Source organism: Ambystoma mexicanum, chromosome 3p, assembly GCF_040938575.1.
Source record: "Ambystoma mexicanum isolate Mex_15411 chromosome 3p, UKY_AmexF1_1, whole genome shotgun sequence".
NCBI lineage: Eukaryota > Metazoa > Chordata > Amphibia > Caudata > Ambystomatidae > Ambystoma > Ambystoma mexicanum.
In genome coordinates this window covers 894,188,308-894,214,511 of record NC_090925.1, presented here as the reverse complement: position 1 = coordinate 894,214,511, position 26,204 = coordinate 894,188,308, and the positions used below count along the sequence as shown (strand labels likewise).

Genomic DNA, 26,204 nt, shown 5'->3' with positions numbered 1-26,204 from the left:
GTGGCACTTACTTTGATATATGGGTTCATCTAAGGCCCAAGGCCAGTATCTTTGTACTTTAGCACCAACTAGTTGAGTTACCATAGATAAATATTATGTTTTCAAAACCACTATACAAGTTAAATCATAAAATGATATTCATTTAATTGGATGCCCGCATGCATGTTTCCATGTGTTTCGAGCACTTGCTGTTCAATCCAGGAGCACAATATCAGTAATGAATCAAAACAGTTATAAAATCATAAACACAAGCATGAAAAAAAGTGTGAGGAATTATACAATCCGTACTGTGGTTGTGCGCCCGCTGGTCTTTTTTGAAAAATGTTTAATTAAATGGAATGATGGTAGACCAACTTCAGGAAAATGTGTCGCACTAATCCTCACACATTGTTCCCATGCTCACACCATGACAAACACATAGACATGTGTACTCTGGGTGAACACAGCCTACAGGCACAGTCTGCCCGGTCATATTTAGTTGGAATGTGATAGCCAGGAGTACACTATATCCACTCCAGTAATGGGGAGGTTCAAGCTTCCCCCTGCCATGGCCAGCCTGATTAACTAACAAAGGCTCCATGGATCTGCCCTGCAGCTTGTGGCAGCGATTAACATATCAATTAGAGGGTACGTCTAACAGGCCTACATGGGGCCTGGCTGCAGAGGTTAAAGGAGACAGGAAACCCCAACAACCTTTCAGGCCTAACTGTCAACCTGAAGCCAGCTCCCGCCTTCAGTACCAATGACAGTGAGCAGTTATGTTTGGGACTGCATGTTTAGAGTATGCCACGCTGGTAGGGGGCCCCGTTCATAAGGTATGAGAATGTGGTATCCAGGAGCCAGAGTGTCTGGTCTCACTGCAGCTTCAAGTGAGACGTGCCGCTTTAATCAGTAACGACAGAGAGATCAATTAACCAGAGAGACTTTGATCAACAACACACTGGAAGATTGTTGGGATTTAGCATCACACGTTTTCACCCCTTTACCTTTCCTGTTGCAAAGCACTCTGTTTATGACCTCATGCATACAGAAGATTTTTGGTAGGGACCCCAGGATTGGTTCATTAAGGCACGCTTAGCCTACACCAATCACTGTGGCCCGCTTGCCTTTAAAACAGAGCTGAGCCCCTCTTTTGGCAGATCATCGGAAGGCTTGACAAGAAGCAGAAAGAATAACTCATCCTTGGACCCTGGCTGAAGGTACAGTCTGCCTTACATCTTCCGCCAGTGAAGGAGGCCAGGATTTCCAAAGAGGGAAGCAAGATCCCTCCACTAAACATCTCCCAGGGAACAGAGGGAGATCCAGAACTCGGAGGACCCTCTAGCCGCTCCAGAACCGGTACCCAGCCAGCACACAGCATGCCCTCCTAGGCTCAGCAGCAAGCTTCCTACACGGAGTGCCAGAAGGTCTCTGAACCTACGACCAAGGACAAGGGAGCTGGCTGCAACACATTTCAGCTGTGGGTCGTCGGCCTTAAATGTACACAAGCCCAATGAAGAAGCTGGGAGAATTGCCTCGACGAGCATCTACTGACGTCCGCCTTAAAGGACATTTCTTAGCAAGTTTAGTTCCTCGAGCTGCAACCAACTGCAACACTGACCGTTGTCAACCCGCAATCACTTTCTTAAAGACATCTGAGACATCCCGACCAGTGCTTCAGAACCACTGATCAGCACTTGGACAACGATTCGAGAGCCGTTGTGTAGGCCAGTTGGCAGCCGTTCGTCCAGCTTCACTCGCTCAACCGTCTTGCCACCCAATACCCGTAGTTGACTGCTGTCTTGAACTCTGACCCAGATGCCTGCAAAGCGCCCTGAAGCTGATTCGACCCTGTTGAGCACCAAGAACACCTACAGCACAAGGTACACTGTGGTTCTGGCCCCCTAGTCCTTCCCAGAAGGCCCCACGAGACATTATAATGCCCACTGCTCCCTTGGTGCTGAAGCCAAGTAAAGTTAAACTGTTGCGATTAACCACCATATCGACTACCCTCCTATCAGTATCCAGAGTGCAATCCTTTTCCTTCTTTGAAAATGTATTTTCTTTGCATTCCTTTACAGGGTGGGTTGTATTTGGTAGTGTTGCTACAATGGTCTGTTGTGATACAAAAAAAGATGATATTCAGTCCCTTTTATCACTGGGTAATAATTGTGCTTTCGCTGTGTTGCAACTAACCAACGATCCACGAGCCTGCCATTCCATCCACGTTACCAAAATTAGACAAGGAGGTTTATAATATTCTTTTTATTCCAATCTGTTTGGATCCATTCTGGGTTACTAGTGGTGTGGGGCTGAGTGATAGTTTAGAAACAGATATTCACGCCTGGACCACTGGTGCCCCAGAAGTTGATTCATCACAATCAGTCTGTCAAGATTCCCAATTTTTATCACAAAATTAAAGCAAAGAAAAATACATTAGCAAAAGAATAAAACGTATAACAAATATATTTAAGCTAATACAAAAAGGTCTAATTTCCATATTGTGCATATACATTTTTATCACACGCATAACTATTATGCTCAATCCTATGCAAGTAAAATATTTATAATTGCTTGCATACAGCACTTCCTTAATCTTAGTAGTATTGTGCCCAAAATACAGTTCGGTTCACTTATATATTGCTTCATGTCCTGATAATGTGGTGAGCAGGGGCTGCTGAAGGGTTCAAAGAAGCTGAGGCAACATCAGTAGCATACTCAATTACCTTTCTTACATAAAGGATACATGGGTCTGACAAAGCATAACATTACTTGGGGTACTCCACATATATTTAAAACTTCACACCTGTGTTGTTACATTGTCATTACTCCACTGGTACCTTATTTTGATCCTGTAATTAAATTATAGTCTATCGCATCCTTCTTGGCCCTGGCACCCTATCTTACTTCTTGTACTGGCTAGTAATCTGAATTGGTAACATGCTACCATCACTAGGAGTTTAAATATATTTAAAGGCACATACTGTTCAGGCATACATCTTCCTAATCAGTCCATGTACTGCCTATGTTATAGTGTCTATGCTATTCTTATTTTTGTGCTGGATAATTTCTGTCCTTCTCAAGTTACTAAGGGAGAGATTGAGTTTGGTGATTTTCCTTAAAAAATACAAGATATAATTTGGAGATATCCGAGGAGGAGTGGGAAGATATACACAGAGTTGGCCCAAGAGCTAAAATGGATACATGTTTGCAATTCAGAAGACAAAGAATTGTAGGGCGGCTTTACTGGAGAGCTGCAAAAATGCATGGATTAAAATTGATGGACAATGGATGTGTGTTGGGATTGTGGAAGTGATAGGGGAACGTTATTGCATCTACTTTGGAATTGTTCACAAGTATTTTTTTTGGAAGGAAGTTTTAGACAGAACAGATAGGATTTTGAATATTGCCTTTCCTAGGTCGAGTGCACATATGATCTTATTGATACGTAGTGGGAGATGCTCAATTGGAAAGGAATATAGCAAATGGATTGATAAGGCTTTGGTGGTTTTAGTGAAATTGATTCTGAGAGTTTGGAAAACTAGGAAAAAGCCTACTACAGGTGAATGGCTTGCAGAAATGAAGATATTATCAAAGTATGAAAATGACCTAATGTTAAATAAGGATTGTGAAGACTTATATCTCAGAATATGGATCCCTTTTAATAATGTATACAAATTAATAATATTTTTTTGTGTGTGTAGTATGTGCCTTTGTTTGTACTGTGCTTGTCCATAGATTGAATACTCAATATCAATAGGTATAAAATATAACTGAAAATTAAAATTATAGGACTGTGTTTACTAACGTTGCTATGATCGTTTTTATGATAGTTAGTAATGCTTGATATATTGGCAATCTATATTTTAGTATTCTAATCAATTGAAGTTTGTAAAAAAAAAATTTTAAACAATTTTATTAATTTAGCATGGTCATCAAACAATAGCAACAGATATGCGTGTCAATTCTCAGATACGTTCCCATGTTGTTTTTACCCCTCCCTCTCTCTCTCTCTCTCCTCCCGCCTCCCCCCTTCCCAAGCCTACCACAAACCACCCTTGTCTTCATCCCCTTTCTGCGGGCATCCCCCCATCCTCGCCGCCTGATGGGTGTCCTCCTCCAGGCTTACCGAGTCGGACTCTGTCAGCGTTGCTACCATTCCTTTCCAGGCTTCCAATGTATCTGCTTCTTCCTCCCCACCCCTATTTGCTGCCTCATTCCACACCATAGTTTCGGCATTCGCCCATTTCTGAAGATCATGCCACCAGGCTTCAACTTACAGTCTCCTGCTTGCCTTCCAACCCATTGCTATCCTACTGAACTACAGCAGGTATAAATGACTGGGAACTAGAGTGCGCGCCTCATCTTCCTTTTTCTACATAATGTTACAAGAGTCCCGGACTGCAGAGGCAGCGGCACTGGGGTTAACATGCCCCACCTAGGAGAGCCATAATGATGGTTTTCCCCCCTCACCCAATTATGGGAATACAATTGTGCTTTTGGAGGGAAGTTGGTTCCTGGTCACCTGAATTGAAAAAATGGTGCTATCACTACAGCTACCAGAATTCCTTGAGACTAAAATTGAACCTAATCAGTAACACCTGAAAAGAAAGACTGCCTCCCTGAAGATTGTTAGAGACATGAAATCACTTGGAGGAGAAGATCAACTGAACTGCAGCAGGTATACATGACTGGGAACTAGAGTGCGCGCCTCATCTTCCTTTTTCTACCATTGCCATCCTACGTTTACCAAGTATGTATGCCAGGTCTTTGAGTTTGCTAACATGTTTAAGTTTACGCGGCCTGGGGATCCCCCCCAACATGCATGTGCATGGAGAGTTCCCATCCAAATGTATCTCTTTTCTCGCATGTCCCGAACATATGACCATTCCTGCTTCCACTTCCCCACAATTTGGACATGCCTGTACTCCAGCGTTCTTAAATGTAGCTATCTTAGGGGTCAGGTATGCTCTGTGGGTTATATACAAATGGATCTGATGCAATCTCACATTCCTTGATACTTTCTTATGGTATCCCTGTGCCCATGTCCACAGCCAGTCTCCAATTGACTCCCCCACCTCCTCCTCCCAGTCCCGTGTGGATCACCTCTTTCCACACCTTGGCCAACAATAGTTCATATATTCGGGAGACCTCATGGCCCCGCTCTGAGACGTTGTAAAGTTTTTATTTCGCAGCGTCGGGCTGTTGCGTCAACATTGCTTCAGGCCACGCACCTTTTGTTATTTTCACTAGCATATGTGATGTATTGTCCCCGATGTATCCCTGTGTCCTCCACCAGTGTATCAAACTCTATCACCTTCCCATCTCGCTATACGTCCCCAAGGGTCGCTATACCTGTTGGTTCTCTTAGCTTCCTGATGGTCCTCCTAATTTGCTCATCAATCCCCTCCAGTGCCAACAGCGGTATCTGTGGGGAGCACAGGAACGCGATCTCCATTACTTGCCAAGCTTTTCACCAAACCTCCCCAGCCAGGTCCAGCAATCTTGACCCTCCACTCTGCTGCAATTTTGGCAGCCACACCCATTCATTCCAAATTATTGAGTGCACTCGGCTCTCAATAATTTGGACTCAGATGTAAGATCTTCTGATAACCACCTCACTACATATTGGAGTTGATTAGTCAAGTAGTATGCTTCTAAGTTGGGGAACCTAACGCCCCTAGTTCATATGTGTTCTGTAGCTTCCACAACGCCATTATATTCCTTGAGTTCTGCCATATGAACCCCCTGCATATGCTCTGTACTCTGGCAAAGAATCTCTTGGGTATCATATATGGGATGTTAGTAAAGCAGTGTAATAACCTGGGTAACACCACCATCTTTAACAGTGCCACACTCCCCATCATAGTCAATGGTAACTTGGCCCAAAATGCCATGCTGTTGGCTATTTTAGCCACTGCTTTCTCCACGTTCTGCTCGTGTTCGACTTTAACCTTATGATATATATCAATTCTAAGGTATCTGAACGTTTCAGTTTCCCATTTTATCTGTAACACTGGCAGTTTGTGCTTGGTGTTCCTACGTATCTACCCAGCGGGAATATGCTGGACTTTTTAGGATTCACTGTTATGCCAGACAGCATTGCATATCATTCCATAACCTACAGAATATACTGTAGATTCTCCTTGGGGTACCTCAGGTGCAGCAGCATGTCATCCGCGTACATCAATATCAGATGTTGCCCTCCCCGAGTGCTGATCCCTACTTCTCCATATCGCTGCCTCAAGTACGCTGCTAGGGGTTCTAGTGCCAGAATAAACAGCATTGGGGACCACGGGCATCCATGTCTGGTGCCTCTACTAAATTGCCACTGTTCTGATATGGTCGCTCCTGTTCTGACTCGGGCCAGTGGTTTGCTGTATAACAGCTGGACCCACTTCAAATATACGGGCCCAATAGCATATTCTTCCAAGACGGCCAATAGCCAGGGCCACTTGACTGAGTCGAAGGCTTTCACCGCGTCCAGAGAGATTATTGCCCACCCAGGGGGCTTTCCTCGCTCTGCTCTATGACGTGATGGAGTCTTCTAAGGTTATCGGATATGTTCCTGCGTGGAACATACCCTGTTTGGTCAGGATGTATATGTTTATTTATGACTGGTCTCAATCCGCCATCACCGCAGTGAGTATTTTGCGGTCTTGGTTGAGCAACGAAAGCGCCCTCTCGGACCCACAATCCATGTCTGATTTGTTAGGTTTAAGGAGCAGAATGATATTCGCTTCCCGGAGGGACTTGGCAATGTGCCCGTGTCAAACGCTTTGGTGAACATTGCCAGCATCGGAGGGAGCAATTCCGTCCTGTATGCCTTATAAAACTCACTCGGGAGTCAATCCGCCTCTGGGGCCTTGTTGGTATGTAGCGTCTTAATCACTTGTTCTAGCTCCTTTAACGTTATTGGGGCCTCTAGGTTATCTCTTTCCGCTGTATCCAGCTTGGGTAAAGCAATCTCCGTTAATGCTTCATGCTCATCCATATCTTCCCCCTCGGTGGTATCTGAATACAGTTTCTTATAGTATCCAAAGAAGCATTCATTCACTCCTTCCTGGGTATCTCGTGTTTGCCCATCTGTCCCTTGCATTACCCTAATGGCTTGCAGAGGGTTCTCACTTTTGTACAGCTAGGCTAGTAGCCTGCATGGCTTGTCTCCTTCTGCATGCTGTCTCTCCACATTTTTTATAGTTCAAGTTACAGAGTCCCTCCCAGTGGTCCCTCCATTCTTGCTGTAAGGGATATATAGTATCTGCCTCCTTAGGCGATCTCGTGCCCTCCCGCATTTTTGTTTCTAACTTTGTCTTTGCATTGTGCAGTTCCCGTGTTATGCTGCCTTGCAATCCTTGCGGTTTAGATATTGCTGCACCCCTCGTTACCACCTTAAATGCCTCCCACAGCGTCCCAGCTGAATCTACACTGCCCGTATTATGTTCGAAATACCCTTTATGTCTTTCCTCATGTCTTCCTTGAACCCTGTATCTTTCAGCGCCTCGGCTCTGAGTCTTCATGTCGGGATTCTCACCCTAGGGCGTAAGTTCTGCCATGTCCCTACCAGAGGTGTGTGGTCCGAAAGGACTATAGCCTTGTATTCTGCTTGTGTAATTTCCTCCGCCAGCTCCTGGCCAATGAATATATAGTCTAATCTGGTGTACAGGTCAGTGTGAATATCCTCTAGCCTGCGGGTGGTGCATTCTCCACACATCCTCTAGCCGAAAGTCATTTAACAGGGTGCGTAGGGCCCTCGCCACTGGGGCCGGCTTCCCGATCTTCTCATTGGATCTATATAGCTTCTGGTCCAAGGTACAGTTAAAGTCCCCCCCATATAACTGCTCTGTCAATACATGGCCTTATCTTGTACATAAAATCTTAAAGTAAACAGTGATATCTTGATTCAGGGCATAAACGTTGATAATGTTCACTTATTTATTTTCTACCCTCCCTTTTATTAGTACCATCCTCCCATCTTTATCTATGGTAGACTGTACCACCTTGAACGGGACATGTGGCGCTACCCATGTGATAACTCCTCTGGCATACGCCGAGTACGTTGCTCCCAGGGTTGTACCTTTCCATTTCCTCGCTACCACTGCTTGCTTCTTTTTGTTCAGGTGAGTTTCCTGTAGCAGCGCAATATCTATTCTCTGCCTCTTCAAGTACATAATGACCTTATTCCATTTAATGTAATTATTGAGACTCCTGACATTCCAGGTCGGTATCCTCAGGTCTCCCATCTTATCCATTTCCAACTCCGCCCGTCTCCGTTCTCACTCTCCTCCTTTTCAGTGTTGGTATGTGATTGTAGGCTCGCCCCCCTTAACACCCCAACCTCCTTCCCTGGCCCTCCCTTGCACCTCCCTCCCAACGCCCCCAAAACTGTTGCCCAGCTCCAACCTTGGATCTCAGGCTACCCCGCATCTACACCTTTTCTCGGACATAGCTGATACTCTGGGCTCTGCAGGGGGACACCGTCCTACTGGTGTACCGACTAAACTAACTACTGTGGTGGTAACATCTTCCATCTGTGTCTCTCGCATTAAACTTCCAGTTTACCACACTCTCTGAAGGCCTAGTCATGCTCAATTCACTTTATACTCCCCGTAATGCGTTTTATATTCTAGTCCATAATCAATGTCTTTGCTGAATCTAGCACCACCCCCCCCTAAATTCAATTTACAGTATTCCTCGAAGAAACCCAAAGTTCACTTATACGGTCTTCTCTCTATCTGGTCATCTGCTCCTGCCAGGCAGTTCTGTGCGTCCAACCATGCCGTCGCCTCCTCCGGGGTTTCGAAGAAATGTGTCTTGATCACTTTCAGCTTCGCTGGATACAGCAACATATATTTGTATCCCGCCTCGCGCAGCCTCCTTTTAACAGATACAGAATTCGGCCACTGTCTCTGCACCAAAAAGGTGTATTCTGGGTACACTGTGATGGTCGCAGATCCTCTGCTTATGGTCCCACCTTTGCAGAAGTGCTCCAGTATCTTCTCCCTGTCTTTATAGTTCAATATCTTGGCAACAGGTGGTCAGGGAGGGGGGGGGGGGTGCTCCCGGTTGCGGTCGTCTAGTCATTGCCCTATGCGCCCTCTCCACGGCAAATCCTTGCGTGAGATCACCCCCTGTCTATCTCTTGTAGCAGCATACTCGACATAGCCCGTCGGGTCCGAGCCGTATGTCCCTTCCGGCAGGCCTATGATGGGAATATTATTTCTGCGCGCCCGTCCTGCTTCCTCAGCTCTGTTTTCCAGATTGCGCACAAGTTGTTGTGACACAAAGACCTCTTTGGCATTCGCAGTGCAGGTGTTTACGTTGGCCTCCACATCTTTTTCCAGCGCCCCTGTGCGCTCTGCCAGCTTCCTAACGTCTTGCCTTAGGAGACTGACGTCCACATTGACAGCGTCCATTTTGTGCTCCAGAGAGATTTTTAATTCAGCAATAGCTGTGTCCATCTTACATGCCCACGATGTCTTCAGCTCAGCTATGGCATCCAGGATCTGTTGGTCATTCCGTGTCGAGGTCACTTCTCCTTGCATGTCTTGCTTCTTGGGTCTCGCCCCTTCCATCGTCGGTGATGATTTGGCAAAGTCCTCCAACGTTGGTTGTTTCCCTTTGGTTTTCCCCACTTTGGACGCCATTTCCGCCTTTGTATTCATGCCCCCTGTGTTTGGTCGCTTATTTGCCTCGATCCCCCTTCTTTTGGGTCAGAATTCCAAGGTAGTGTCCCCGGCTCCTCTCTCCGTGGCTTGCACGTCCGGCTTAGCCCTCCTGCCCTTGTATCACAAGGTTCATTTCTTAGGGCCTGCTATGCCCTATTCCAATTCCACCTTGGGTTATGCTTGTGTCTCCAGCACTCATGCAGTCTTCCCTGTAATGTGAGTGCCCTTCAGTGATAGTTGTGAATCCCTAATCCACTCAAGCCCTGGCATCCAATCGTCTCTGCGAGGTCTGCGGCAATGCTTGCTGTGCGTCTGGGGAACTGGAGTTGGGGTCCTACAGATATGGGTGGCACAACCTGCCTTCCTCAGAATGTACAACACGTGTGCTTTTGCCTGGACCCATCCAGCTCTTCGCTTCCATGCCAGTCTCCTAGTTAATTCCTCTCCTGTAAGGGCTGCATTACCATTCACCCTCTCATATTGTTTGTGTGTAGTCCCCCAGGCTTGCCTTACTTATTGCTCTTCTAGCAGGCACTTTTCTTCCCAGTCGACGAGCCCACATTAGGTCCAGGCATCACTGTGCCTGCCTCTCTTCTCTTGCAGCACCGTATTTGCTTGTGCTACAAATGTAACTCTCTTGAAGTGTGCAGCTCAGAGCGGGTGCGACTACAGGGCCTCGCAAAATCACTGAGGGCCTGCTGATACATTGTTACCCAGATGCGTTCAGAGTTCAGGCTTGGCTACATGTAGTCGGCTCCTTGTCTCCCCGTGTCCAGCTCCCAGCAGGGAGGTCGAGAAGCCTGCGTGATTGGGCTTTGTTGCAGTGATGCCTTTCAGCGCCTAGATCTCATCTCCTTGGTCCCTCGATTCCGGGCGAACACTTCAGAGGTGTCTCCCGAACCGGCTGTGACCATTGCCTCCCTGCTGGGAAAATCATCTTCACGCCGCACTTTTGTAATAGGGCTCCTCACGCTCTATTGTTTCCCGCTCGTTTCTTGTTCGTCCAGTGATACGGCGCAATCCTCTCCGGGCTCCTTATCTGCGAGCCGCTTTACCGCTGAAAGCAGCACTAGTTCCCAGCTGTGCCTCAGTTTACCATATTTGCCTCACCAATTATAATCCGTTTTAGCCACGAATATGTGTCGTTTCAGTTTGGATCTGCACAGGATCAATGGGAGCTCTCTGGAACACGTCCTCTTACATGGCTTTGTAGCCTGTAAAATGTTATTGATTTTCATATGTATTGGACATATACATTTCTATAAATAAAATCAAATTTAAAAAAATACAACAAAAACAAGATACCATGCTGTCATGGTTGAAAAGGAGTTAGTAACTTACACTCTAGTCTTGTGATTTTGAAGACTTCTAATTTGATTGATTGCATCTTGGTATTTAATCAACGAGTATTGTCACTGTAACTGAAATGTGGGCTGTATTGTAGTAATTAACTAATTAAATATTGGTAGATTATCCTTTGGCTCATTGCCCTTAATGGGCACTGCATTCATACTAATATCGTGCCCAGTTTGTTTCTTACTTTGTAAAAGATAAATGTGTTGCGTCTCCATCGTGCCTTTTAAATAAAAAAAAGTGGCCAACTTGAGCCCTCTTCCTGCTCCCACCCTCTTCCTTCCGCCATCCCCTGATTGGGCAAAGGCATGTGCTCTGTGTCCTGGGTCTTCACACTGATGTACTCGGCGCATCTATCCCATCAGCTGACTTGAGCACATGTAAGTGGCGTCTCTCCAAGCTTCTGCTCGTTTCGCAGGTTAGCGCTATTTCCATCTTGCCATTTTAAGTGTAAAAAGTTGAAGTTGCGTTCCATCGTGCCTTTTCAAAACTATTAGCATTCTATCTTGCTGTGTTGCTGCCATAGTGTGATTCCATCTTGCCGTAAACGTGGAAAATTGCGTTTCCATCATGCCTTTTTTTAAAAGTGTATATGGAATAAGTTACTTACCTGTAACTATTGTTCTCCAACATGGGTCTGGCATGGATTCACATGCTCATGAATATTCCCCGTCGTCAGCCCGGGAAACCTTGGTAAAAGAAAAAACTGTTTCCCGTTCACTTACAAACTGTATTTCTCCTCTAAACCAATCGCTGAACTCTCTGTAATACTGCCCCCAGCCAATTACTGCCCTCTCCCTTAGCCCCTCCTCTGGCAGCCATCTTCAGATTTAGTAGCACCTACAGTGGCAGTATGACCAAGAAGAGACACAGAGGGGCAGAAGGAAGGGTTTGCATGTGATTTCATGCCAGACCCATGCTGGAGAAGAAGAAGTTACTTACCCCTGGTAACGTGCTTTCCACTGGATGTTCCTCCAACGTATTCCTCATCTTTGACACGTAGTGTCCACAGCTCGGCTGCTTCGGAAATTTTTGGCAGAGGGCGCCCTGTGTCGATGGCGTCGGGTCGTTGTCCCTTGAAGGCCTCCGTCAAGGGTGACGTCATGAGATGTTATAAGTAGCAGGCACGGCGCCTGAAGCCTCAGTTCTTGTTCCCCACATGGAGCAGAAGTGGCCACAAATTGGGCCTGACCGTACTCAGCCTTGTTGGAACGAAAGCTGTAACAGCACAGGAAATTCTACACAGTAATAGGTTGGGAGGGCGATGAGCAATACATTGGAGGAACAACCAGTTGAAAGCGCGTTAGCAGGGGTAAGTAACTTGATCTTCGAATGGATTGTGTCCTCCAACGTATTCCTCATCTTTGACAGACTCCCAAAGCAGTATCCATAATTGGAGGAGGGTGAAGAATTTAGTAAGATTAGAAATTAAAGGGCAGAATGAAGAACTGCCTTACCAAACGCTGCATCTTGACCATGGGAAGTATCCAGGAAATAATGCTTGGTAAACATGTGTATCGAAGACCACGCTGCAGCATCACATATGCTCTTTATAGGGACACCCTTTGCAGGGCTGTCGACGTAGCCATGCCTCTGGTTGAATGAGCGTGCAAGCCCTCAGAAGGGACCTTGCCCGCCAAAGTAATGCATTCAGAAATAGTGAGGATGATCCACCTAGGCAAGGTCTATTTAGACACAGCATGGCCTAGTTTGTGTCCGGTATACCCTACAAAGAGCTGGTCATCCACTATCACCTCGGACATTTTGGACATATAAAAGCTCAAAGCTCTCCTAGGGTCCAACCTATGAAGCCTTTCCTCTTCCTTACTAGGATGCGGAAGAGGATAGAAGGCAGGTAGCACAATTTTCGGACTCAAATGAAAGTCTGAAACTACCTTAGGTAGAAAAGAGGGTCTGACTCTCAACACAACCCTGTCTTTGTGGAATACAGTGAAGGGTGGCTTGGAAGAAAGTGCCTGCAACTCGCTCACTTTAGGTCCGATGTAAGAGCAATCAACATAATGGTCTTAAAGGTTAACAGTCTCAATGGACATCAGTGTAAAGGTTAAAAGGAGCACCCATCAGAACTTTTAAGACCAAGTTAAGGTCCCAAACCGGAACCTGAAAAGGTGAAAGTGGGAACATATTTGTGGGCCCTTTTAGAAATTGAGTAACCAAAGGAATCTTAAAATAAGTGCATTCCTCGGATGAGCGCTTAAAGGTCAAGAGCACTGCTAGGTAACCTTTAATGGTCTACACCGAAGACCCTTGTGGGTCAAAGAAAGCCAAAAGGATAGAACATCCAGAGTCGAACACTGAAAAGGATTAACATTCTTTTCTCTACACCAGTCGCAGAACTTATTCCAATGGCAACGGTACAGAGACTTTGTTGCCCGCCGCTTGGCCAAAAGCAACAACTCCATTACGTCATCTGGGAAGTCCCAAGCCTTGTATCTCAACCTTTCAGAAACCGTGCGTGAAGGTTGAGAGTCTTGACCTCTAGATGGAGAACCCGATCTCCCTCTCAAGAGAGAAGGTCCTTTCTTTGGGGAAGACGCATCGCAGGACAGATGGACATTTCCAAAAGAAATCGGCTACCACGATCTCCTGGCCCAATCCGGAGCAACTAGTATCAGGCGGGACCCAAACCATCTTAACCTCCTAAGAACTTGAAGAATGACGGGGACAGGAGGAAACTCGCACAGTAGCAGGAATTCCCAATCCACCACGAACGCACCTCCTAGAGCTCCTCTCAGAGGAAATTCCCTTGAGCAGTACTGCTGGCGCTTCTGGATGGCACCAGTCGAAAAACGGATTCACCTGCGGGGTTCCCCAAAGGGCAAAGATCTCTTGAAGGACTTCCTGAGATATTTTCCACTCGTGGGAGACTGCGCTCTGCCTGCTCAGAGTGTCCGCCGCCACGTTCTCCTCTCCGGCCAGGTGAACCGCCGTCAGGGAGATTCCTTCCTGAATTGCCCAGAACCAGAGCTGCATCGCCTCTCTGCATAGTAGTAGGGACCCTACACATCCTTTCTTGTTGAGGGAATGCATGGCCAGTGTGTTGTGCATCATTATCAGGACATCCTTCCCCCTTACATATGGCAAGAAAGCCTTCAGTGCTAGCCTGATTGCCCTTAGCTCCAAAAGATTGATGTGAAGTTTGGACTCCGATGGAGACCAACGACCGCTGATGGCCAGATCGTTGACATGAGCTCCCCACCCTGTGAGGGAAGCGTCCGTCACTACAGTTACCTCTGGCCATGGGTGCCAAAAAGGTTCTCCTTTTATGAGGTTTTCCTCACAGGCCCACCACAGAAGATCCTGTGAGACCCTGACCCGAACCTGAAGGCGATCCGACATCTTGCCTGAGAATTGGGACCACTGAGTCCTGAGCGCCCATTGAAGGGACCTCATTCTCAGACGGGCCTCTGGCACCAGAAAAATGAAGGCCGAGAAACCTTAAGAATTCGAAGGCCGGCAGACTCTGGGCATTCTGCAATTTGGTAACCATCTGGAGAATGTTCTGAGCCCTCAGGACGTGTCTAAGACAGCCCTGATGTACTGGAGCTGTTGGGAAGGTATCATATGGGACTTCTTGAAATTGAGGGAGAAGCCCAGTCCGTGAAGGGAGTGACAGGTAACGTTGTGGAGAACGCACCCTGATCAGCCAATCGTCTTGGTAGGGGTAGACGTGAATTCCCCACCCTCCCAAGATGCGCTGCCTCTACCACCATCAGTTTAGTGAATCCACTCCGGGCGGAGGTCATCCCGAATGGCAGGACTCGAAACTGAAAGTGCGATCCGCCATCGGAGGCCCACAAGTATTTCCTGTGCTCGAGATCGATCGGCTCATGAAAATAAGCATCCTGAAGATCCGATGACACCAACCAAAACCCTGAAGTTGGAGGGCCTGAAGGATCTGAGAAAGAGTGACCATCTTGAATCTGTCCTTCCTGAGGAACTTGTTCAAGTATCTAAAATCCAAGATGGGTCTCATTCCCCGGTCCTTTTTGGGAATCAAAAAATAAGGGGAGTACCAGCCCTTGTTCCTCTGCGCTGCAGGCACTGATTCTATAGCGCCTTTCTCTAACAGGGTTAATATTTCCTGCACAAGGAGCGGATCTGGAACACTCAAAGAGTGTCCTCCCGGTGGATTGTCGTGAGGCTTCTATAGTAAAGGAAGGTAGTACCCGTGAGCTACTGTTTCAAGATCCCAAGCATTCAAAGTAATGGCTCGCCATTCTACCAGATGCTGAGACAGCCTGCCCCCCACCGGTGAGCTGTGACCAAAGGCATCAGAGCAGTTTTGAAGCGGCAGTAGCACAGCCTGATGGCAAAAAGGCTGCTGCTTAAACGGCTTTGGCACCTCTACCTCATCCACCATGAGGAAACTTACGTTGGCCTCTTTGACCAGCCATTCCTCTCGCCCTTCCAAATAAGGAGTATTAACGAAAGGATCTACCCCTCCATTGCTGTCCGCTAGGACGAAAAGGCTGAGGCTGCCTAACAGCGGCGCCCAAAGACTTGGCAGCTGCCTTAGAGGTCTGCAGCTTCTCAAGGCTCTCGTCAGCCTTGCTGCCCAAAAGGTGAGATGCGTCAAATGGCATGTTCTGAAGTCTAGTCTGCACATTCGGTGCAAAACCCGACTTCCGCAACCACACAAATCTGCGTATTACGGTGCTTGTAGCCATGTATCTGCTGACACTGTCAGCAACATCCAACCCAGACTGAAGGATTCACACATGGCTTTCTTGCCGTCCTTAACAATAGCTTGGAAGCCTTCACTTTCTTCCCCTTCGGGAATATGCTCAGCCGCCGTAGATATGCAATCCCACAGAGTGTAAGAAAATCTTGCCCAGGCACAAGAGGAGTTGACCGCCTTCAACGCCATACTCCCAGCTGAAAATACCTTGCGCGCCCATCCATCCACGCGCTTATCGTCCCTATCCGGAGGGATGGTAGGGTACGTAGCCTGTTTCGAGGTAGCGTGGGGTGCGATGACAGATAGCCGGGGTCGCTACTGGAGGGGCAGTATTTTCTGGTCAGAGACTTGTTCACCGCTGGATTAGTCAATGGGGTTTACCAATTTTTAGCCACCCGGTTCTGCAGAGCCACATGAAACGGCAATATCAGATCTGTAGGCGGACCCTGATCCAAAATGTCCGTAAGATCATCCTGAACATAGTGGGCAGTAGGCCTGGCCCAGCCTAAATACTCCACCACTCTCGACATTAGATGTCGGTAAGAAGAGTCGGCATGCTCACCAGGGTCTGGTCTGCCGAACTCCAGCTCAGGAGAAGTGTCTATACCACTTGCATTATGCAAGGTATCACAAAGATCCTTCATCCTACTCTCCTCCAGGATGAGGCATTCTGGCAAATTAGGAGTCCCAAACTGGAGACAAAAAGGAGCCTCACCTTCATCAGAGTGTTCCTCCTTCTCAAAAATGGAGGCGAGAGACTTAAAGTCCTTTGGCAGCGGAGTACACCTTCTCTCACAGAGGTGGCCAGAGGCTTCAAAGTCGACGACTTGGACTTAGACCCTGCCTTTCTAGGTGGTTCAACCGTTGCCAGGGGCTGCGCCGGTAAATTTGGGACTGACGGCATCGACAACAGCATTGAGGGCCTGATCGGGATGGAGGATCCAACAGGCACTATTAACTGGCGTGGTGTTGACGGCTTCAATGGCATCGAGGGTTTGGACAGTTTTGATGGAGACGAAGACCGTGACCTCCCTTCATGTCTCGAGCGGTCCTTAGTAACCTTGTCCGAACGAGGCCACGAAGACTCCCGATGAGGATCACACCGTTTACCCGGGTTCGAGGGCGCACGAGTATCCGGCCGAGACAGTTCCCTGCTGGCTTCAACAGAAGGCGCAGACGGAGCCTTGCCCTGCCTTTTTCGAAAATGTCAAGCATTTTCACCGGGAAAGCATCCCACTCCGCAGGCGTTGAATGTCTGGACGGACAACTCACACTCTTTGGAGTGCCGCATGAAGAAAACGAGGAAGGCGACCAGCAGTGCCTTCTCCTCTAGCGTTTGGATGAGGCGGACGAGTGGCGGGAACCACTACTGGATCTTGAACGATTTGCCTTCTTTCTCTCAGGAGACTCCCCTCTCGACTCATCGGTCGAAGGCCCAGCAGGTCGGGGCTTATGGGGCTTAGACGCCTTGCCTACCTCGAGTTTCCCCTTTCGTTCCTGCAAGGCCTTTCCAGTCATCGACTGGCACATGGAACACGTACCCGTGTCATGGCCCCCGCCGAGACACCATAGGCAGACACGATGTGGATCCATGATGGACATCTTGTATCCGCAGTCCCGGCCTTTCTTGAACCCGGACTGAGGTGTCGTCGCAGTGGAAGACGAAGACATATCGAAGAAAACTTCACAGCAAATACCAGAAAGTATGAGGCACACTGAGTTTCACGAAGCAAACACGTTTGCGGAAAAACAGAACTGAGGCTACGGGCGCCGTGCGTGCTACTTATAACATCCAACGGAGGCCTTCGAGGGACATCGACTCTACACCATCGACGTAGGGCGTCCTCTGCTAAAAAATGTACAAAGCAGCCGAGCTGTAGACACTACTTGTCAAAGATGAGGAATACGGTGGAGGACACAATCCATTCGAACAATAGTTACAGGCATTCGAACAATAGTTACAGGTAAGTAACTTGTTCCTTCTCCAAAATGGGGTCTGGCATGGATTCACATGCTCATGAATAAAGAATATATAGCAGTGCAACATTAAACAACCACAGAAGCTGGCAAGGCTCAACAGAAGTAATTACTCTTACCTCCAGAACAGGCTCCCCTTCAAGCGAACAGGTTGCGTAGCACTGCTTGGCCGACCCAGGACTCCCTGGAATCCCTGTCGACGCAGTAGAATCTTTTGAAGGTTTGCCTGGACCTCCAAGTAGCAGCCCAGAAGATGTCCAGCTAAGGGCACACCAGACAGGAACGCTGTCGCAGCGATCGCTCTGGTGAAATGGGATCTCGGATGGCCGGGCAGCGGTCAGTTTGCCAACCAGTGACAGCCAGAGAGCCACCTCGAGATGGAAGTCTTGGACAAGGCCTTCCCACGGGTCACAGGACCAAAGTTCACGAATAGTTGAGACATCGTCCGGAAACTCTTTGTGCATGCCACGTAGAACTTCAGAGCGCAAGCCACATCCAGCGAGTGCAAAGTCCTTTCCGCAGGCGATGAAGGTTTTGGAAAAAACACAGGCAACACCAAAGGCTTGTTGAGGTGAAGTTCCGACTGAACCTTCGGCATGAAGGAGGAGTACATCCGCAACACCACCATCGTATCGTGAAAAGTCAGATAAGGCTGTTTTCAGGATAGGACCGGGTTCTCACCCACCCTCCTGGCGGAGGTGATGGCCACGAGGAACACAGTCTTCCACGAGCGCAGCTTGAGAGGGGCCTGATGCATAGGCTTGAAAGGTGCTCCCATGAGCCTCGTCAGCACCACGTTGAGTTCCCACAGGAGCCTTCACCAGTGGGAATGATCGAAACAGTCCTTTGAGGAACTCCCTGACGAGACGGTCCCAACCAAAGAGAAGGCCGTCCTGGAGACCAGGCGTAAGGGGAGATAGCCGCCAGATGCACCTTGATAGAGGCATGCGCCACCCCCACCTTGGCCAAGGACAAGTCCGGAAGAATCTGCAGGGCCGTGGCCCTCAGGAAGATTGATCTTCTGCTTCCAGCACCACATAGCGAAATGCTTCCACTTGTGCCCGTAGCACTTAAGAGACAACAACGCTCTGGCCCTGGCAAGGACCACCCTGCAGTTCGCTGGCAACTCGTACTCTCCGAACTCTAAGGCTGCAGGAGCCAAACCGTCAGGTTCAGCAACCCTATATCGTGATGCGGTATTGCACCTCCTTCTCTGGTGAGCAGATCCGCGAACACTGGCAGCTTGACCGGAGGTGACATTGACAGGCTGAGAAGGTCCGCGTACCAAATCTTCTTCGCCCACGCCGCGTGACGAGGTTCATCCTGTATCAGCACCGTTTGAGTTGATTGATGACTTGCAGCAGGATAGGCAATGAAGGGAACGCGTACAGGAACAGACCTTCCCATGGGAAGGAAAACGTGTCCCCCATTCACTTTGGCTGGTGGAACCTGCTGGCGGATTTCTGGCATTTGGAATTCATTGCCATTGCAAACAGATCGATCTGGGGTCTGGCCCACTTGAGGAAGAAGTGGTCCACCTGGACCTGTCTAAGTTTGCACTCATGGCATGAGCGCAGCTCACAGCTGAGCGAGTCGACAATGGTGTTCTGGACTCCTGCCAGGCGAAAGGGGATGAGGAACATCTCTTGGGCGATGGCCCAGTGCCACAAGTCCTGCGCCTCTCTGGAGAGCGCCGGGGATCTGATGCCACTGTGCTTCCTGATGTAGAACATCGTGGTGGTGTTGTCAGTGAAGACCCTCACCACTTTGCCCTTGAGGGATGGAAGGAACGACTTGAGGGCCCAGAACACTACCCGCAGCTCCAGGATATTGTATGTGGAGATCCCACTCCTCCGGCAGTCACAGGCCTCTGGCATGGAGACATCCGGTGTGGGCTCCACAGCCCTCCAGTGAAGCGGCCGTGGTGACTGTCTCCTGGAATGGTGGGCTCTAAAATCCTGTGCTCCCGGCGATGTTGGCGCGTACGCTCCACCACCTTATCGCTCGACAGAACTCCTTGTCGAGAGCAATCTTGTCTGCGAAGCTTGCGGACACCTGGATCCAGCGAGCATCTAGGAACTTCTGAAGAGGTTGCGTCCACAACCTGCAGAGCTGGATCAGATGGATGCACGACGACATAATGCTGAGCAGCGACTTGATGGTCTGCACCGCAGTGCTCTTCAGTGCCAACAGCCGTTGCTCCTTGCCCAGCAGGGCCGCTATTCTCTCATCCGAGGGAACCGCCAGGCAGGAGACTGTTGAGCCTGGCCCCTAGGAACAGCGCGTTCTGCGATGGTATCCAGCAGGACTTTGGATAGTTGACAGAGAACCCCAGATAAGTCAGCAGCCGGACAGTCCTCTGTGTTCGACAGCAAGTTCCCTTGACTTGGCCCGGATGAGATAGTCGTCGAGGTACGGGTACACGTATATCCCCTGTAGACGCAGATGGGCCGCCACTAGTGCCAGGCACTTTGTAAACACCCTGGGTGCTGACTTCAGTCCGGAAGGGAGGGCCTTGAATTTTATAGTGTTTTCCCTGAACTAAGAAGCACAGGAACTCACAATGCTTCTTGTGAATGAGGACATGGAAGTATGCGTCGTCCAGATCCAGCAACGTCAAAAAGTCTCCTTCCTCCAGTGTGCCGAGCACGTGCTGCAACATGATCATCCTGAATTTCTGGGACTGGGTATTTGTTGAGACGATGCAGGTCTAGAATGGGCCGCAAGCACCGTCATCTTCTTTACTAAGAAGTAGCTGGAGTAGACTCTGGAGCCCCGGAGTCGCTTTGGAACCAGCTCTATCGCCCCTTTTCTCATCATGGCCTGTACTTTCTGCAGGAGCTGAGGGATGTGCTGCTCCTGCCGGGCCACCGGAGGTATCCGCGGACACTTCTGCTGGAACTCTGGAGTGTGTCCATGGGGGAAAGCATCCACACCAATCGGTCGGCAGAGATCTTCTTCCACTCGCTGACTAAGCGTGCCAGCCAGCATCCATGGGTGAGGGCCCGATGTCCTTGGAAAGGCATCTGTAGGACTCCTGGGTCATGGAGCAGGAGGGTTGACAGTACGATTAGGACCCTCCACCGAAACCATCCGGTGATCTGCCAGACTTCCCGACGGAGGCACGAAAGGAAGGGTGGTGTGGCTGAAGAGTGCCCAAGGCACGGGCCGTCTCCGTGTCCGTCTTAATGGCCTGCAAGGACTCATCAACGGCCTTCCCAAAGAGGTTTTCCCCGTCGAACGGCATGTCCAGCACCCTCATCTGGACCTCCTGATCGAAGTTGGGGACTTTCAGCCAGCCACAACGACAGAGGCAGACACTGTTCCCCATCTGCTGGAACCTCGTGTCCACGACGTCCAGGACCACTGTAATCGGATGGTCCGAGGCCACCTCCCTCTCCCAGAGGATGGAAAGTGCCTCGACCCGCTTGTCGTCAGGTAGGAAGTCCAGAAGCGGGGCCATCTACCACAGCTCCCTGTCATACCTAGCGAGTATTGCGAGTGCGTTTGCCACCTTGACTGCTGATGCCGCCGAGTAGATCACCTTTCTTCCCATGGCATCCAACGTCTTCTGCTCGCTATCCGGAGGAACGGAGGATGAAGACGAGAGGTTAGATGACTTCTTTCTTGCTGCCGCCGAAACCACTGAGTCCGAGAAAGGCTGCAAACGTAGGCACTTGGGTGCGGACGGCACCCAGTACTTTTTCTCCAGCCTATCCCTCTTGTCCAGGCCATGGCTGGATTTCTCATCAAAGCTAGGACCTCCTCACAAACGTCGTCCAGCAGAGGCACCCCCAAGATGGTCTTCCTCTTGGCCTTGTGCCGTTGGTATAGGAAACATTCCTTCTTGGTCGCTTCTGGTGTCAGTTGGAAGAGTTTGGACGCTCTGGCAACCATGGCAAGGAACAACCCCATCTCGTCCGGGGTAGAAGCCCTTGGCTGTGGGGATCCGCCCACCGTGGCCATGTCGTTGTCCGTGTCTGTAGTCGCCGTGTCCGTCCCCGTGTCCCTAGGAGGGGAGGGCACGTGTGGAAGTTGATATGGCGGCATAGGGCACTGTTGCCTTTTTTTCGCCAGAGGCTGGTCCAGGGCCGGTGGTGTCATCAGCATCCTTTTCTGAATCTCCGACATCAGGGTGTGTAAAGTCGAAACGATGTCCAGCGATGCATCCCTCAGAAGGGTCGGGCAGTAGGCCTACTGGGCCCCGTACCATCGTCCCCCTCAGCATTTCTGCCGTTGGCATCCCCCCCGTCCTCCTGGATAATGTGTACTGACACCTGGTCCTCCTCGTCCGAGGAAGAAATATCTGTGCCCTGGAGTGCGGTTGAGGCCTTCCCCACCCACTATTTTTGCATCCTGAGGGGTCGGTTTCGGGCTCACGGAACGCATCCTCTTCGCTGATGTCCTCTCCACCGGCTTGGCCGAGGCCTCCCGCTTCGGGGGTAAGGATACTCTGGGTACTGCCGGGGCTACCTTGACTAGGTCAGCCCCCTTGGCTTTCGAGAGGGTGGCTGCCACCAATTCGATCGTCGACGACGACGACTTCACCTGGGCCAGGTCAGTCGCCTTTTCCTGCGCCTACATCTTCACAGGATTTTCCTGCAGCTCTGCCTGGTTAGCCGATATCCTCTTCGAGAAGGAGCTCAAGCGATGGCTGGAGATGGAGGCAGATGGTGAAGATTAGTGCGTCCAGCCCATCGTGGGACCCGCTGGTGCGGCAACCCGGACGGAAATGGACTTGCAATGCTTGGCCTCGTCTTGGGCGCCCATGGATGGAACGCCCTCAAAAGACTTAGAAACCTGCTCCTCAGACCGGCCGGACATGGGCGAGGCCTGCTCCTGCCTGCCGCATGGGGCAGAGGCCTTGGCGCTCAGCCACGCCGCTAGCCTACTGTGATGATCCTTCACGGTTCACTAGGAGAACCAGAGGCAGATTTCACAATCCACTTCCCTGTGATCCGTATGGAGACAGTAGAGGCACTGGAGGTGTTTGTCCTCTAAAAAAAACATTCCGCAGTCCACAGCCGGAGCAGAGCTTGAAAAGGGAGCTTCCCTCTTTTTTCTCTTCCAACATGGTCCAGAGTGCAGAGTAGGCAGATGGCCTTCCGGAATCTTCGATGAAACTTCGACGATTCTTGACACTGAGGGGTGTTGAAATTCACTTACAAAACGATCCCTTGCTTGTCGGCCAAAGGAGCAAAAGAGCACAGGCTCTGTCTGACAAAAATAGATCTTTTCATTGAAAAAAGCGCAAAAGCGTAGAATAACTCATGGAGCAAAACATGTGGACTCCCAACACCTGGACGTGCGATAAAAATCTGAAGATGGATGCCAGAGGAGGGGCTTAGGGGGAGGGCAGTCATTGCCTGGGGGCATTATGACCCAGAGTTCAGTGATAAGTTTAGAGGAGAAATACAGTTTGCTAAGTGAAAGTGAAACTGAAACTGTTTCTTTCTTTTACTGAGGATTCCCAGCCCGATGCCGGGGAATATTCATGAGCATGTGAATCCACGCCAGACCCCATGCTGGAGAACTTTATTGTTTCCATTTTGCTGCGTCTCCATTAGTCAGGCCTTCACCAACTCAACTTGAAATCTCTTCCTGCCCTCCCCTGTCCCCTGATTGGGCACTAGGTCCAGCTTTACTACTGTTCTTGGGGCAGCCCCGCTGCAGTCCCATGCAGGGGAAGGAGCCAGAGGAGGCAAAGGACAGCTGCTGCAGATGCAGCTCCAGATGTCTGTCGGTGTCCACCGGGGAATAAAGAAGCCTGCAGCCGCCAACCTGCTGCGACAAATCAGGAAAATTGAATTTGTGTGTTTTACTTTGTGGTAACTGTGGTATTGTGATTTCTCCCACTCTCTAGGTCCCACACCTTGCAAGGGGTTGCGAGTCACTTGTTTCTCCTCCTGTGTCTTCCCCCTTGGATGTGACCCCGGCACCATCCCACCCCCCTGGGCATCCTGCGTTGTCAGGCTGTGCGTCTCTCTCCTCGCGCCCTTCTACTCCGACCTTCCTCCTTTGCACCCTCAATGGTACTCTTGGTTTCTCCCATCTTCTCTAACTGCTACTCTAACTCCTATCCCTCTCATTAAGTCTGGAAGGAAGACGTTCAAGAGGGACATCCCGTTCTCCAACCAAGGCCACCCTATCACCGATACTGTCACGCCCCTTCGAAGGCGGTGGTCCTTGTGGCATCGATGGACCGTTGGACGACAGGTGGCGGCCATTTTTCCTAGTAAGATGGCCGCCGTAACTGGAGTTGCGGGTCTAGATTCTGCACGACTCGGTTTTCAGGAAGTGCTGTCTCCCTACCCGAGTGTAGGTATATCTGTTCCTGTGATCAGCACACAATTGCGTTGCTACTCTGCTTCAACAACGCTACGTAAGTTCGCATCTAGGAATCCTGATACGGCTTGCTAAACACTACCTTTCAGCATTCTAAACTGTTCTGCTCTGTCTGAATTTCAGTGCATTTTCCACTGCCTCTCTGTCTCCCGATTCCACGGACTCCATCTCCTTCTCACCAAAGTTTGCCTACCGGTCTCGTTTCGGAGGGCGGTAAGCTTATTTCGGAATTCTCCGACATATCAAATGCCCGTTTTCTCTTCCTTTCCCGACTTACTGATCTCTTTTCCTTCGTATAGCTACAGGCTTATGTTACCCCGGTATTGAGACCGCCCGTGCAAAACTCTGTATCGAAACAACTCCTAGCTCCGCCCTCCATTCCTCTCAGGTAAAGACTTCCCAGTGGCTTTCCACAATTCAGTTTTAGTTATCTTACTTGTTCTCATCAAAACCTTCCTTACTCTCAGAAGTCCTCTGAAGTCTCTGGCTGGCACCTTTTCCCACATTTCGTTCCTGTTTAAGGGTAATCACCATACCTATATAACTCATATATCCATTTTTCCACTTACCTGCCTGTACTTACCAGTCTCTTTCTCTTTCAAGACAAGCGTCCTCCGGACTTCACCGGAATCTCCACCTGAAACTTGAAGACATCTTACCGCTACCATCGGCACAGGGTTTTCTTCCCCAGAGGGTTTCCCGGGGACTTCTTCTCTTACCTGGTTTATCCGGGAGGGGGAAGAGGTACTTGGGAGGCTTTCACTTTCATCTCCCCGCCTGGAACAAGGAGAGTCTTCCCCTGCTAGAAGGTGTCAGTCACAGGACAAGAAGAGAGCTAACGGTGAGTCCTTGGGGTAACCTGCCAGTAGTTTAAATTGTAAGATCATTGTGACATACATCACTTAATGACAGATACCTACATCAGTGCCTCCGCCAGACAGACTCTCACCGACATCCTCTGTTGTTCCTTCCACAGATCTATGGACCCTTCATATGGTCTCGGCTCGCTCTCCTATCTCTTCCTCTCCATTAACGGTGGCACTCAGTGGGAGGCCCTCTTGGCCACCTTCCACTCCTCCAAGTTCATCATTAATGTATATCTGAGTGGCACCATCTTGGCACCATCTTGGTTCAGGGCCTTCAGCCCAATCTCCTCCCGTTTGATAGGCGTCTTCCGCGTCTTATCAACTTCCTTCCTTCTCCCGCTACTCCTACTAGGACCCGGCTGGCTCCTCTGCCACCTCTCGCTTCCACCTCTGCCCACTCTAGGGCCCCTCTTCCACCTCTGGTGGGTGCACCTCAAGCCTGAACCCACCCGGGAAGTCTTTCAAATGTGGAAACCTGATCCACGTTGCTACTCTCAACTCTCGCTCAGCTGTAAAACACCCCTCTGACATCTGCACCTCCTCTAAGAACTAGAACTCGCTTTTACCAAGACATGGTTCACAGCCAGCTCTGTCACAAGTTTTGACACTCTCCTCCCCGACAGCTGGAGTAGCTCTGATCTTTCCTGAGTGGCTCCCTGCTTCTGTCATTCTTACGCAGGCCTACGCCTCCCTTGACTGCCTGGTCTGCAGGCTCTCCATCTCTCCTGGCCTCTCAACGACTGTGGCCACTATATACAGGTCACCGAGCCAGGTTGCCCTCCCCTCTCCTTGCCTCTGCCTCACAACTTCTCCTCCTCCGAGAACCTTAACATCCACCTCAATGCTTCTAATCCCCCCCTATGGGCTTCCGCAACCTCTACGACACGCTCTCTGTCCATTCTGCCCTCTGGTCCGAGACACTCTGCCAGACAGACTTTGGATGTTCTCATCTCATCAAACAGCACCCTCTCTAAACCTCTCACCACTCCTTTCTTTTGGACTGACCACTTTCTACTTTCCTCTCACATGAAACTGTCTCCTTCCTTCACAGTCATTTGGCCCATGAAGCGATGTCTGTCGATGTCTTTGCCTCTACTTTCTCTGCTTTTCCGACTGCTGTGGCCAACTTACACTCTGGAACAGCCCTCTCTAATCTGTATCTTTCTATCTCCAACACTGTGGACATCCTTGCCCCTGTCATGAAAATCTGGTTGAAGCCTACCTCCAAGTGAAATTCCTGTTATGATTCTGACTTTGCCGTCCTGAAGCGCAAGAGCACAGTGGCTGAGAGGAAGTGGATGGCCTCGGGCGCAT

The 26,204-nt window shown here is 49.5% G+C and overlaps 1 protein-coding gene across 6 annotated transcripts in view; it reads right to left on the bottom strand.

Annotated features, from left to right (window-relative positions):
- RALGAPB (Ral GTPase activating protein non-catalytic subunit beta) overlaps window positions 1-26,204 on the bottom strand; it is a 2,501,232-nt gene that overhangs the window by 1,520,915 nt on the left and 954,113 nt on the right. The gene's annotated exons all lie outside the window — the stretch shown is intronic.